Genomic DNA, 10,865 nt, shown 5'->3' on the forward strand with positions numbered 1-10,865 from the left:
GAAAATGATGTGGATATATTGAATCAACATCTCAAGACATCAGTCAGGAAGTTAAAGCTTGGTCGCAAATGGGTCTTCTAAATGGACAATGACCCAAAGCACACTTCCAAAGTTGTGGCAAAATGGCTTAAGGACAACAAAGTCAAGATTTTGGAGGGCCATCACAAAGCCCTGACCTCAATCCCATTGAAAATGTGTGGGCAGAACTGAAAAAGCATGTGTGAGCAAGGAGGCCTGCAAACCTGACTCAGTTACACCAGCTCTGTCAGGAGGAAGGGGCCAATATCCACCCAACTTACTGTGGGAAGCATGTGGAAGGCTACCCAAAATGTTTGACCCAAGTTAAACAATTTAAAGGCAATGCTACCAAATACTAATTGAGTGTATGTAAACGTCTGACCCACTGTGAATGTGATGAAAGAAATAAAAGCTGAAATAAATAATTCTCTCTACTATTATTCTGACATTTCACATTCTTAAAATTTAGTGGTGGTCCTAACTGACTTAAGACAGGGCATTTTTAATAGGATTAAATGTCAGGAATTGTGAAACTGAGTTGAAATGTATTTAAGGTGTATGTGTAAGCGTCCAACTTCAGCTGTATATAAAATCGAGCACACAGCCATAGACCAACATTGGTAGTAGAAAGGCCTTGCTGTGAAGAGCTCAGTGACTTCCAACGTGCCATCGTCATAGGATGCCACCTTTCCAACTTATCAGTTAGTCAAATGCCTTCCCTGAGAGACCTGCCCGGGTCAATTTTAGGTGCTGTTATTGTAAAGTGGAAACGCCTAAGAGCAACAACGGCTCAGCCGCCAAGTAGTAGGGCACACAAGATAGCCTAAGATAACCATGCACAATGCCCAGCGTCTGCACTGAAGTGGAGTAAAGCTCGCCGCCTTTGGACTCTGGAGGAGTGGAAACATGTTCTCTGGAGTGATGAATCACGCTTCAGCATCTGGCATTCCGACAGACAAATATGGTTTTGGAGGATGCCAGGAGAACGCTACCTGCCCCAATGCATAGTGCCAACTCCCAAAGTTTGGTGGAGGAGGAATAATGGTCTGGGGCTGTTTTTCATTGTTCGGGCTAGGCCCCTTAGTTCCAGTGAAGGGAAATCTTAACACTACAGTATACAATGACATTATAGACGGTTCTGTGCTGTCAACTTCATTGCAACAGTTTGGGGAAGGCCCTTCCCTGTTTCAGCATTACGAAGCCCTTGTGCACAAGCGAGGTCCATACAGAAATGGTTTTCAAGATCGGTGTAGAAGTATTTGACTGGCCTGCAAAGATCCCTGACCTCAACCTCATCGAACACCTTTAGGATGAATTGAGCGCGAACTGCGAGACAGGCCTCATCGCCCAACATCAGTGCTCGACCTCACTAATGCTCTTGTCGCTGACTGGAAGAAAGATGCCCACAGCAATGTTCCAAGATCTAGTGGAAAGTCTTCTCAGAAGAGTAGAGGCTGATATAGCAGCAAAGGGGGGTCAACTCCATATTAATGCCCATGATTTTGGAATTAGATGTTTGACGAGCAGGTGTCCACTTACTTTTGGTCATGTAGTGTATATATTCTATTCTTAGTTACAATAAAAGTGACTCCAAAATGACGTAATACATTGATTATCATTCATTTCTATTAGGCACAAAATAATCTGAAACACAACCAAAACAAATAGTAAATGCATCCAACAAATGTTTAAAGTCACAACCTTGTTCCAGCCATTGTGTGCTCTGAATATGGGACCAAATATTTAGCATTTTACTCCTTTAATGCACATTTTGGTCCACTAAAATGAGGGTGGGGGGACTATGTACAAAAAGTGCTGTCATTTCTAAACGGATCATCTGATATGGATGAAAATATCCTCAAATTAAATTTGACGGCCTGCAAATTTACCTCATTCAAAGTGCTGGAGTACAGAGCCAAAACAAAACGAAAATATGTCACTGTCCCAATACTTTTGGAGCTCACTGTATATATTTTATTGTATCATATTTTTTGGAGTGAGGCAACAATTTGCTAAATTAATATTTGGGAAACACTGCAGGTTTTGCTTCATATCTTTGTTCAGAAGTTCTTGTTTATTTGATGGTATTTTTATCAAAGACTAGTGTTGAGTGACATTTGTTTGGTTGAGATTTACACAAACTCTCTCACAATGTGTGCTGGATTACACAAGTCAGTCAATGTCAATATTTGAAGACACTCTATTGTCTTTTGTTCCTCAAACCCCTTTCTTGCACACACAGAGCCCGCAATCATCAGAAACCTCATGTCCACTGAAATCACAACAGCATCTGTGTCTCTGAGCTGGACTGAACCATTCGGAAACAGATCCTTCTACAGAGTAGAATGGACTGATGGCAATACCAATGGCAGTCAGAATACCCCAGAAACCTCTTTTAATGTTACTGCTCTCACTGCTGGAGTGCAGTACCTCTTCACAGTCACTGCAGTGGCTGGAGATAACACAACTGTAGGACAGAGCAAGACGGTTTCTAAGTATACAAGTAAGTAACTCAGATACTTTAGTGTTGGATTGTTTCAATTCCACAGACACTATTTGTATTCATTTATACGTTACTTGTTTGGATCCAGAACGTGATGATTTGAAAGTTTGCCATGTCTTCCTGCAATGAGACATTTCAGATGATTTTTGCCCAAAAGAAATTAATGGTAAATAATGTATTATGTCATCTTGTAGTCACTTTTATTATACATAAGAATAGAATATGTTTCTAAACACTTCTACATTAATGTGGATGCTATCATGATTACAGATAGTCCTGAATGAAATGTGAATAATTATGGGTGAGGAACTGAGAAGCACAACATATCATACCCCCCTACAAAAATGCTTACCTCCTGTTACTGTAATGGTGAGATGTTAGCATGTCATGGGGGTATGATACTGTATTTATGCATCTGTAACATTCTCACTCATCATTATTCATGATTCATTCAGGATTTTCCATAATCATGTAGCATCCCATTAATGTAGAGTGTTAAATGCGCTTATATATACAAAAGTATGTGGACAACCCTTCAAAAAATGGATTTGGCTATTTCAGCCACACCTGTTGCTGACAGGTACAGTTGAAGTCGGAAGTTTACATACACTTAGATTGGAGTCATTAAAACTTGTTTTTCAACCACTCCAAAAATGTCTTGTTAACAAACTATACTTTTGGCAAGTCGGTTACCGAAATCTACCTTGTGCATGACACAAGTAATTTTTCCAACAATTGTTTACAGACAGATTATTTAAACTTATAACTCACTGTATCACAATTCCAGTGGGTCAGAAGTTAACATACACTAAGTTGACTGTGCCTTTAAACAGTTTGGAAAATTCCAGAAAATGATGACATGGCTTTAGAAGCTTCTAATAGCCTAATTGACATATTTTGAGTCAATTGGAGGTGTACCTGTGGATGAATTTCAAGGCCTACCTTCAAACTCAGTGTCTTTTTGTTTGACATCATGGAAAAATCAAAAGAAATCAGCCAAAACGCCAGAAAACAATTTGTGGACCTCCACAAGTCTGGTTCATCCTTGGGAGCAATTTCCAAACACCTGAAGGTACCATGTTCATCTCTACAAACAATACTACGCAAGTATAAACACCATGGGACCACGCAGCCGTCATACCACTCAGGAAGGAGACGCGTTCTGTTTCCTAGAGATGAAGTACTTGGTGCGAAAAGTGTAAATCAATCTCAGAACAACAGCAAAGGACCTTGTGAAGATGCTGGAGGAAACGGGTACAAAAGTATTTATATCCACAGTAAAACGAGTCCTATATTGACAGCAAGGAAGAAGCCACTGCTCAAAAACCGCCATAAAAAGCCAGACTACAGTTTGCAACTGCACATGGGGACAAATATCTTACTTTTTGGAGAAATGTCCTCTGGTCTGATGAAACAAAATAGAACTGTTTGGCCATAATGACCATTGTTATGTTTGGAGGAAAACGGGGGAGGCTTGCAAGCCAAAGAACATCCCAACCGTGAAGCACGGGGTGGCAGCATCATGATGTGGGAGTAGTTTGTTGCAGGAGGGACTGGTGCACTTCACAAAATAGATGGCATCATGAGGTAGGAAAATGATGTGGATATATTGAATCAACATCTCAAGACATCAGTCAGGAAGTTAAAGCTTGGTCGCAAATGGGTCTTCTAAATGGACAATGACCCCAAGCACACTTCCAAAGTTGTGGCAAAATGGCTTAAGGACAACAAAGTCAAGGTTTTGGAGTGGCCATCACAAAGCCCTGACCTCAATCCCATTGAAAATGTGTGGGCAGAACTGAAAAAGCATGTGTGAGCAAGGAGGCCTGCAAACCTGACTCAGTTACACCAGCTCTGTCAGGAGGAAGGGGCCAATATCCACCCAACTTACTGTGGGAAGCATGTGGAAGGCTACCCAAAATGTTTGACCCAAGTTAAACAATTTAAAGGCAATGCTACCAAATACTAATTAAGTGTATGTAAACGTCTGACCCACTGTGAATGTGATGAAAGAAATAAAAGCTGAAATAAATAATTCTCTCTACTATTATTCTGACATTTCACATTCTTAAAATTTAGTGGTGGTCCTAACTGACTTAAGACAGGGCATTTTTACTAGGATTAAATGTCAGGAATTGTGAAAAACTGAGTTGAAATGTATTTGGCTAAGGTGTATGTAAGCGTCCAACTTCAGCTGTATATAAAATCGAGCACACAGCCATAGACCAACATTGGCAGTAGAAAGGCCTTGCTGAAGAGCTCAGTGACTTCCAACGTGCCATCGTCATAGGATGCCACCTTTCCAACTTATCAGTTAGTCAAATGCCTTCCCTGAGAGACCTGCCCCGGGTCAATTTTAGGTGCTGTTATTGTAAAGTGGAAACGCCTAAGAGCAACAACGGCTCAGCCGCCAAGTAGTAGGGCACACAAGATAGCCTAAGATAACCATGCACAATGCCAAGCGTCTGCTGAAGTGGAGTAAAGCTCGCCGCCATTGGACTCTGGAGGAGTGGAAACATGTTCTCTGGAGTGATGAATCACGCTTCAGCATCTGGCAGTCCGACAGACAAATATGGTTTTGGAGGATGCCAGGAGAACGCTACCTGCCCCAATGCATAGTGCCAACTCTAAAGTTTGGTGGAGGAGGAATAATGGTCTGGGGCTGTTTTTCATTGTTCGGGCTAGGCCCCTTAGTTCCAGTGAAGGGAAATCTTAACACTACAGTATACAATGACATTATAGACGGTTCTGTGCTGTCAACTTCATTGCAACAGTTTGGGGAAGGCCCTTCCTGTTTCAGCATGTGAAGCCCTTGTGCACAAAGCGAGGTCCATACAGAAATGGTTTTTCAAGATCGGTGTAGAAGTATTTGACTGGCCTGCACAGATCCCTGACCTCAACCCCATCGAACACCTTTGGGATGAATTGGAACGCGAACTGCGAGACAGGCCTCATCGCCCAACATCAGTGCTCGACCTCACTAATGCTCTTGTCGCTGACTGGAAGAAAGTGCCCACAGCAATGTTCCAAGATCTAGTGGAAAGTCTTCTCAGAAGAGTAGAGGCTGATATAGCAGCAAAGGGGGTCAACTCCATATTAATGCCCATGATTTTGGAATTAGATGTTTGACGAGCAGGTGTCCACTTACTTTTGGTCATGTAGTGTATATTCTATTCTTAGTTACAATAAAAGTGACTCCAAAATGACGTAATACATTGATTATCATTCATTTCTATTAGGCACAAAATAATCTGAAACACAACCAAAACAAATAGTAAATGCATCCAACAAATGTTTAAAGTCACAACCTTGTTCCAGCCATTGTGTGCTCTGAATATGGGACCAAATATTTAGCATTTTACTCCTTTAATACACATTTTGGTCCACTAAAATGAGGGTGGGTGGGGACTATGTACAAAAAGTGCTGTCATTTCTAAACGGATCATCTGATATGGATGAAAATATCCTCAAATTAAATTTGACGGCCTGCAAATTTACCTCATTCAAAGTGCTGGAGTACAGAGCCAAAACAAAACGAAAATATGTCACTGTCCCAATACTTTGGAGCTCACTGTATATATTTTATTGTATCATATTTTTTGAGTGCGGCAACAATTTGCTAAATTAATATAGGGGAAACACTGCAGGTTTTGCTTCATATCTTTGTTCAGAAGTTCTTGTTTATTTGATGGTATTTTTATCAAAGACTAGTGTTGAGTGACATTTGTTTGGTTGAGATTTACACAAACTCTCTCACAATGTGTGCTGGATTACACAAGTCAGTCAATGTCAATATTTGAAGACACTCTATTGTCTTTTGTTCCTCAAACCCCTTTCTTGCACACACAGAGCCCGCAATCATCAGAAACCTCATGTCCACTGAAATCACAACAGCATCTGTGTCTCTGAGCTGGACTGAACCATTCGGAAACAGATCCTTCTACAGAGTAGAATGGACTGATGGCAATACCAATGGCAGTCAGAATACCCCAGAAACCTCTTTTAATGTTACTGCTCTCACTGCTGGAGTGCAGTACCTCTTCACAGTCACTGCAGTGGCTGGAGATAACACAACTGTAGGACAGAGCAAGACGGTTTCTAAGTATACAAGTAAGTAACTCAGATACTTTAGTGTTGGATTGTTTCAATTCCACAGACACTATTTGTATTCATTTATACGTTACTTGTTTGGATCCAAGAACGTGATGATTTGAAAGTTTGCCATGTCTTCCTGCAATGAGACATTTCAGATGATTTTTGCCCAAAAGAAATTAATGGTAAATAATGTATTATGTCATCTTGTAGTCACTTTTATTATACATAAGAATAGAATATGTTTCTAAACACTTCTACATTAATGTGGATGCTATCATGATTACAGATTGTCCTGAATGAAATGTGAATAATTATGGGTGAGGAACTGAGAAGCACAACATATCATACCCCCCCCCCCCTACAAAAATGCTTACCTCCCCTGTTACTGTAATGGTGAGATGTTAGCATGTCATGGGGGTATGATACTGTATTTATGCATCTGTAACATTCTCACTCATCATTATTCATGATTCATTCAGGATTTTCCATAATCATGGTAGCATCCACATTAATGTAGAGGTGTTAAGAAATACGCTATATATACAAAAGTATGTGGACAACCCTTCAAAAAATGGATTTGGCTATTTCAGCCACACCTGTTGCTGACAGGTACAGTTGAAGTCGGAAGTTTACATACACTTAGATTGGAGTCATTAAAACTTGTTTTTCAACCACTCCAAAAATGTCTTGTTAACAAACTATACTTTTGGCAAGTCGGTTACGAAATCTACCTTGTGCATGACACAAGTAATTTTTCCAACAATTGTTTACAGACAGATTATTTCGCTTATAACTCACTGTATCACAATTCCAGTGGGTCAGAAGTTAACATACACTAAGTTGACTGTGCCTTTAAACAGTTTGGAAAAATTCCAGAAAATGATGACATGGCTTTAGAAGCTTCTAATAGCCTAATTGACATATTTTGAGTCAATTGGAGGTGTACCTGTGGATGAATTTCAAGGCCTACCTTCAAACTCAGTGTCTTTTTGTTTGACATCATGGTAAAATCAAAAGAAATCAGCCAAGACGCCAGAAAACAATTTGTGGACCTCCACAAGTCTGGTTCATCCTTGGGAGCAATTTCCAAACACCTGAAGGTACCATGTTCATCTCTACAAACAATACTACGCAAGTATAAACACCATGGGACCACGCAGCCGTCATACCACTCAGGAAGGAGACGCGTTCTGTTTCCTAGAGATGAAGTACTTTGGTGCGAAAAGTGTAAATCAATCTCAGAACAACAGCAAAGGACCTTGTGAAGATGCTGGAGGAAACGGGTACAAAAGTATTTATATCCACAGTAAAACGAGTCCTATATTGACAGCAAGGAAGAAGCCACTGCTCAAAAACCGCCATAAAAAAGCCAGACTACAGTTTGCAACTGCACATGGGGACAAATATCTTACTTTTTGGAGAAATGTCCTCTGGTCTGATGAAACAAAAATAGAACTGTTTGGCCATAATGACCATTGTTATGTTTGGAGGAAAACGGGGGAGGCTTGCAAGCCAAAGAACATCCCAACCGTGAAGCACGGGGGTGGCAGCATCATGATGTGGGAGTAGTTTGCTGCAGGAGGGACTGGTGCACTTCACAAAATAGATGGCATCACGAGGTAGGAAAATGATGTGGATATATTGAATCAACATCTCAAGACATCAGTCAGGAAGTTAAAGCTTGGTCGCAAATGGGTCTTCTAAATGGACAATGACCCAAAGCACACTTCCAAAGTTGTGGCAAAATGGCTTAAGGACAACAAGTCAAGATTTTGGAGGGCCATCACAAAGCCCTGACCTCAATCCCATTGAAAATGTGTGTGCAGAACTGAAAAAGCATGTGTGAGCAAGGAGGCCTGCAAACCTGACTCAGTTACACCAGCTCTGTCAGGAGGAAGGGGCCAATATCCACCCAACTTACTGTGGGAAGCATGTGGAAGGCTACCCAAAATGTTTGACCCAAGTTAAACAATTTAACGGCAATGCTACCAAATACTAATTGAGTGTATGTAAACGTCTGACCCACTGTGAATGTGATGAAAGAAATAAAAGCTGAAATAAATAATTCTCTCTACTATTATTCTGACATTTCACATTCTTAAAATTTAGTGGTGGTCCTAACTGACTTAAGACAGGGCATTTTTACTAGGATTAAATGTCAGGAATTGTGAAAAACTGAGTTGAAATGTATTTGGCTAAGGTGTATGTAAGCGTCCAACTTCAGCTGTATATAAAATCGAGCACACAGCCATAGACCAACATTGGCAGTAGAAAGGCCTTGCTGAAGAGCTCAGTGACTTCCAACGTGCCATCGTCATAGGATGCCACCTTTCCAACTTATCAGTTAGTCAAATGCCTTCCTGAGAGACCTGCCCCGGGTCAATTTTAGGTGCTGTTATTGTAAAGTGGAAACGCCTAAGAGCAACAACGGCTCAGCCGCCAAGTAGTAGGGCACACAAGATAGCCTAAGATAACCATGCACAATGCCAAGCGTCTGCTGAAGTGGAGTAAAGCTCGCCGCCTTTGGACTCTGGAGGAGTGGAAACATGTTCTCTGGAGTGATGAATCACGCTTCAGCATCTGGCATTCCGACAGACAAATATGGTTTTGGAGGATGCCAGGAGAACGCTACCTGCCCCAATGCATAGTGCCAACTCTAAAGTTTGGTGGAGGAGGAATAATGGTCTGGGGCTGTTTTCATTGTTCGGCTAGGCCCCTTAGTTCCAGTGAAGGGAAATCTTAACACTACAGTATACAATGACATTATAGACGGTTCTGTGCTGTCAACTTCATTGCAACAGTTTGGGGAAGGCCCTTCCTGTTTCAGCATTACGAAGCCCTTGTGCACAAAGCGAGGTCCATACAGAAATGGTTTTTCAAGATCGGTGTAGAAGTATTTGACTGGCCTGCACAGATCCCTGACCTCAACCCCATCGAACACCTTTGGGATGAATTGGAACGCGAACTGCGAGACAGGCCTCATCGCCCAACATCAGTGCTCGACCTCACTAATGCTCTTGTCGCTGACTGGAAGAAAGTGCCCACAGCAATGTTCCAAGATCTAGTGGAAAGTCTTCTCAGAAGAGTAGAGGCTGATATAGCAGCAAAGGGGGGTCAACTCCATATTAATGCCCATGATTTTGGAATTAGATGTTTGACGAGCAGGTGTCCACTTACTTTTGGTCATGTAGTTTATATTCTATTCTTAGTTACAATAAAAGTGACTCCAAAATGACGTAATACATTGATTATCATTCATTTCTATTAGGCACAAAATAATCTGAACACAACCAAAACAAATAGTAAATGCATCCAACAAATGTTTAAAGTAACAACCTTGTTCCAGCCATTGTGTGCTCTGAATATGGGACCAAATATTTAGCATTTTACTCCTTTAATACACATTTTGGTCCACTAAAATGAGGGTGGGGGGGGACTATGTACAAAAAGTGCTGTCATTTCTAAACGGATCATCTGATATGGATGAAAATATCCTCAAATTAAATTTGACGGCCTGCAAATTTACCTCATTCAAAGTGCTGGAGTACAGAGCCAAAACAAAACGAAAATATGTCACTGTCCCAATACTTTTGGAGCTCACTGTATATATTTTATTGTATCATATTTTTTGGAGTGCGGCAACAATTTGCTAAATTAATATAGGGGAAACACTGCAGGTTTTGCTTCATATCTTTGTTCAGAAGTTCTTGTTTATTTGATGGCATTTTTATCAAAGACTAGTGTTGAGTGACATTTGTTTGGTTGAGATTTACACAAACTCTCTCACAATGTGTGCTGGATTACACAAGTCAGTCAATGTCAATATTTAAATATACTCTATTGTCTTTGTTCCTCAAAACCCCCTTTCTTGCACACACAGAGCCCGCAATCATCAGAAACCTCATGTCCACTGAAATCACAACAGCATCTGTGTCTCTGAGCTGGACTGAACCATTCGGAAACAGATCCTTCTACAGAGTAGAATGGACTGATGGCAATACCAATGGCAGTCAGAATACCCCAGAAACCTCTTTTAATGTTACTGCTCTCACTGCTGGAGTGCAGTACCTCTTCACAGTCACTGCAGTGGCTGGAGATAACACAACTGTAGGACAGAGCAAGACGGTTTCTAAGTATACAAGTAAGTAACTCAGATACTTTAGTGTTGGATTGTTTCAATTCCACAGACACTATTTGTATTCATTTATACGTTACTTGTTTGGATCCAAGAACGTGATGATTTGAAAGT

At 40.8% G+C, this 10,865-nt stretch overlaps 1 long non-coding RNA gene across 1 annotated transcript; it reads left to right on the forward strand.

Annotated features, from left to right (window-relative positions):
- The first annotated feature begins 2,262 nt into the window (after positions 1-2,262).
- On the forward strand, positions 2,263-10,824 carry LOC135537834 (uncharacterized). Its single transcript, XR_010455284.1, has 3 exons — positions 2,263-2,521; positions 6,371-6,631; positions 10,497-10,824. It is a non-coding gene; the product is annotated as an uncharacterized LOC135537834 (long non-coding RNA).
- The last annotated feature ends 41 nt before the right edge of the window (positions 10,825-10,865 follow it).

The sequence above is a fragment of the Oncorhynchus masou genome, unplaced genomic scaffold (genome assembly GCF_036934945.1).
Source record: "Oncorhynchus masou masou isolate Uvic2021 unplaced genomic scaffold, UVic_Omas_1.1 unplaced_scaffold_8539, whole genome shotgun sequence".
NCBI classification, from domain to species: domain Eukaryota; kingdom Metazoa; phylum Chordata; class Actinopteri; order Salmoniformes; family Salmonidae; genus Oncorhynchus; species Oncorhynchus masou.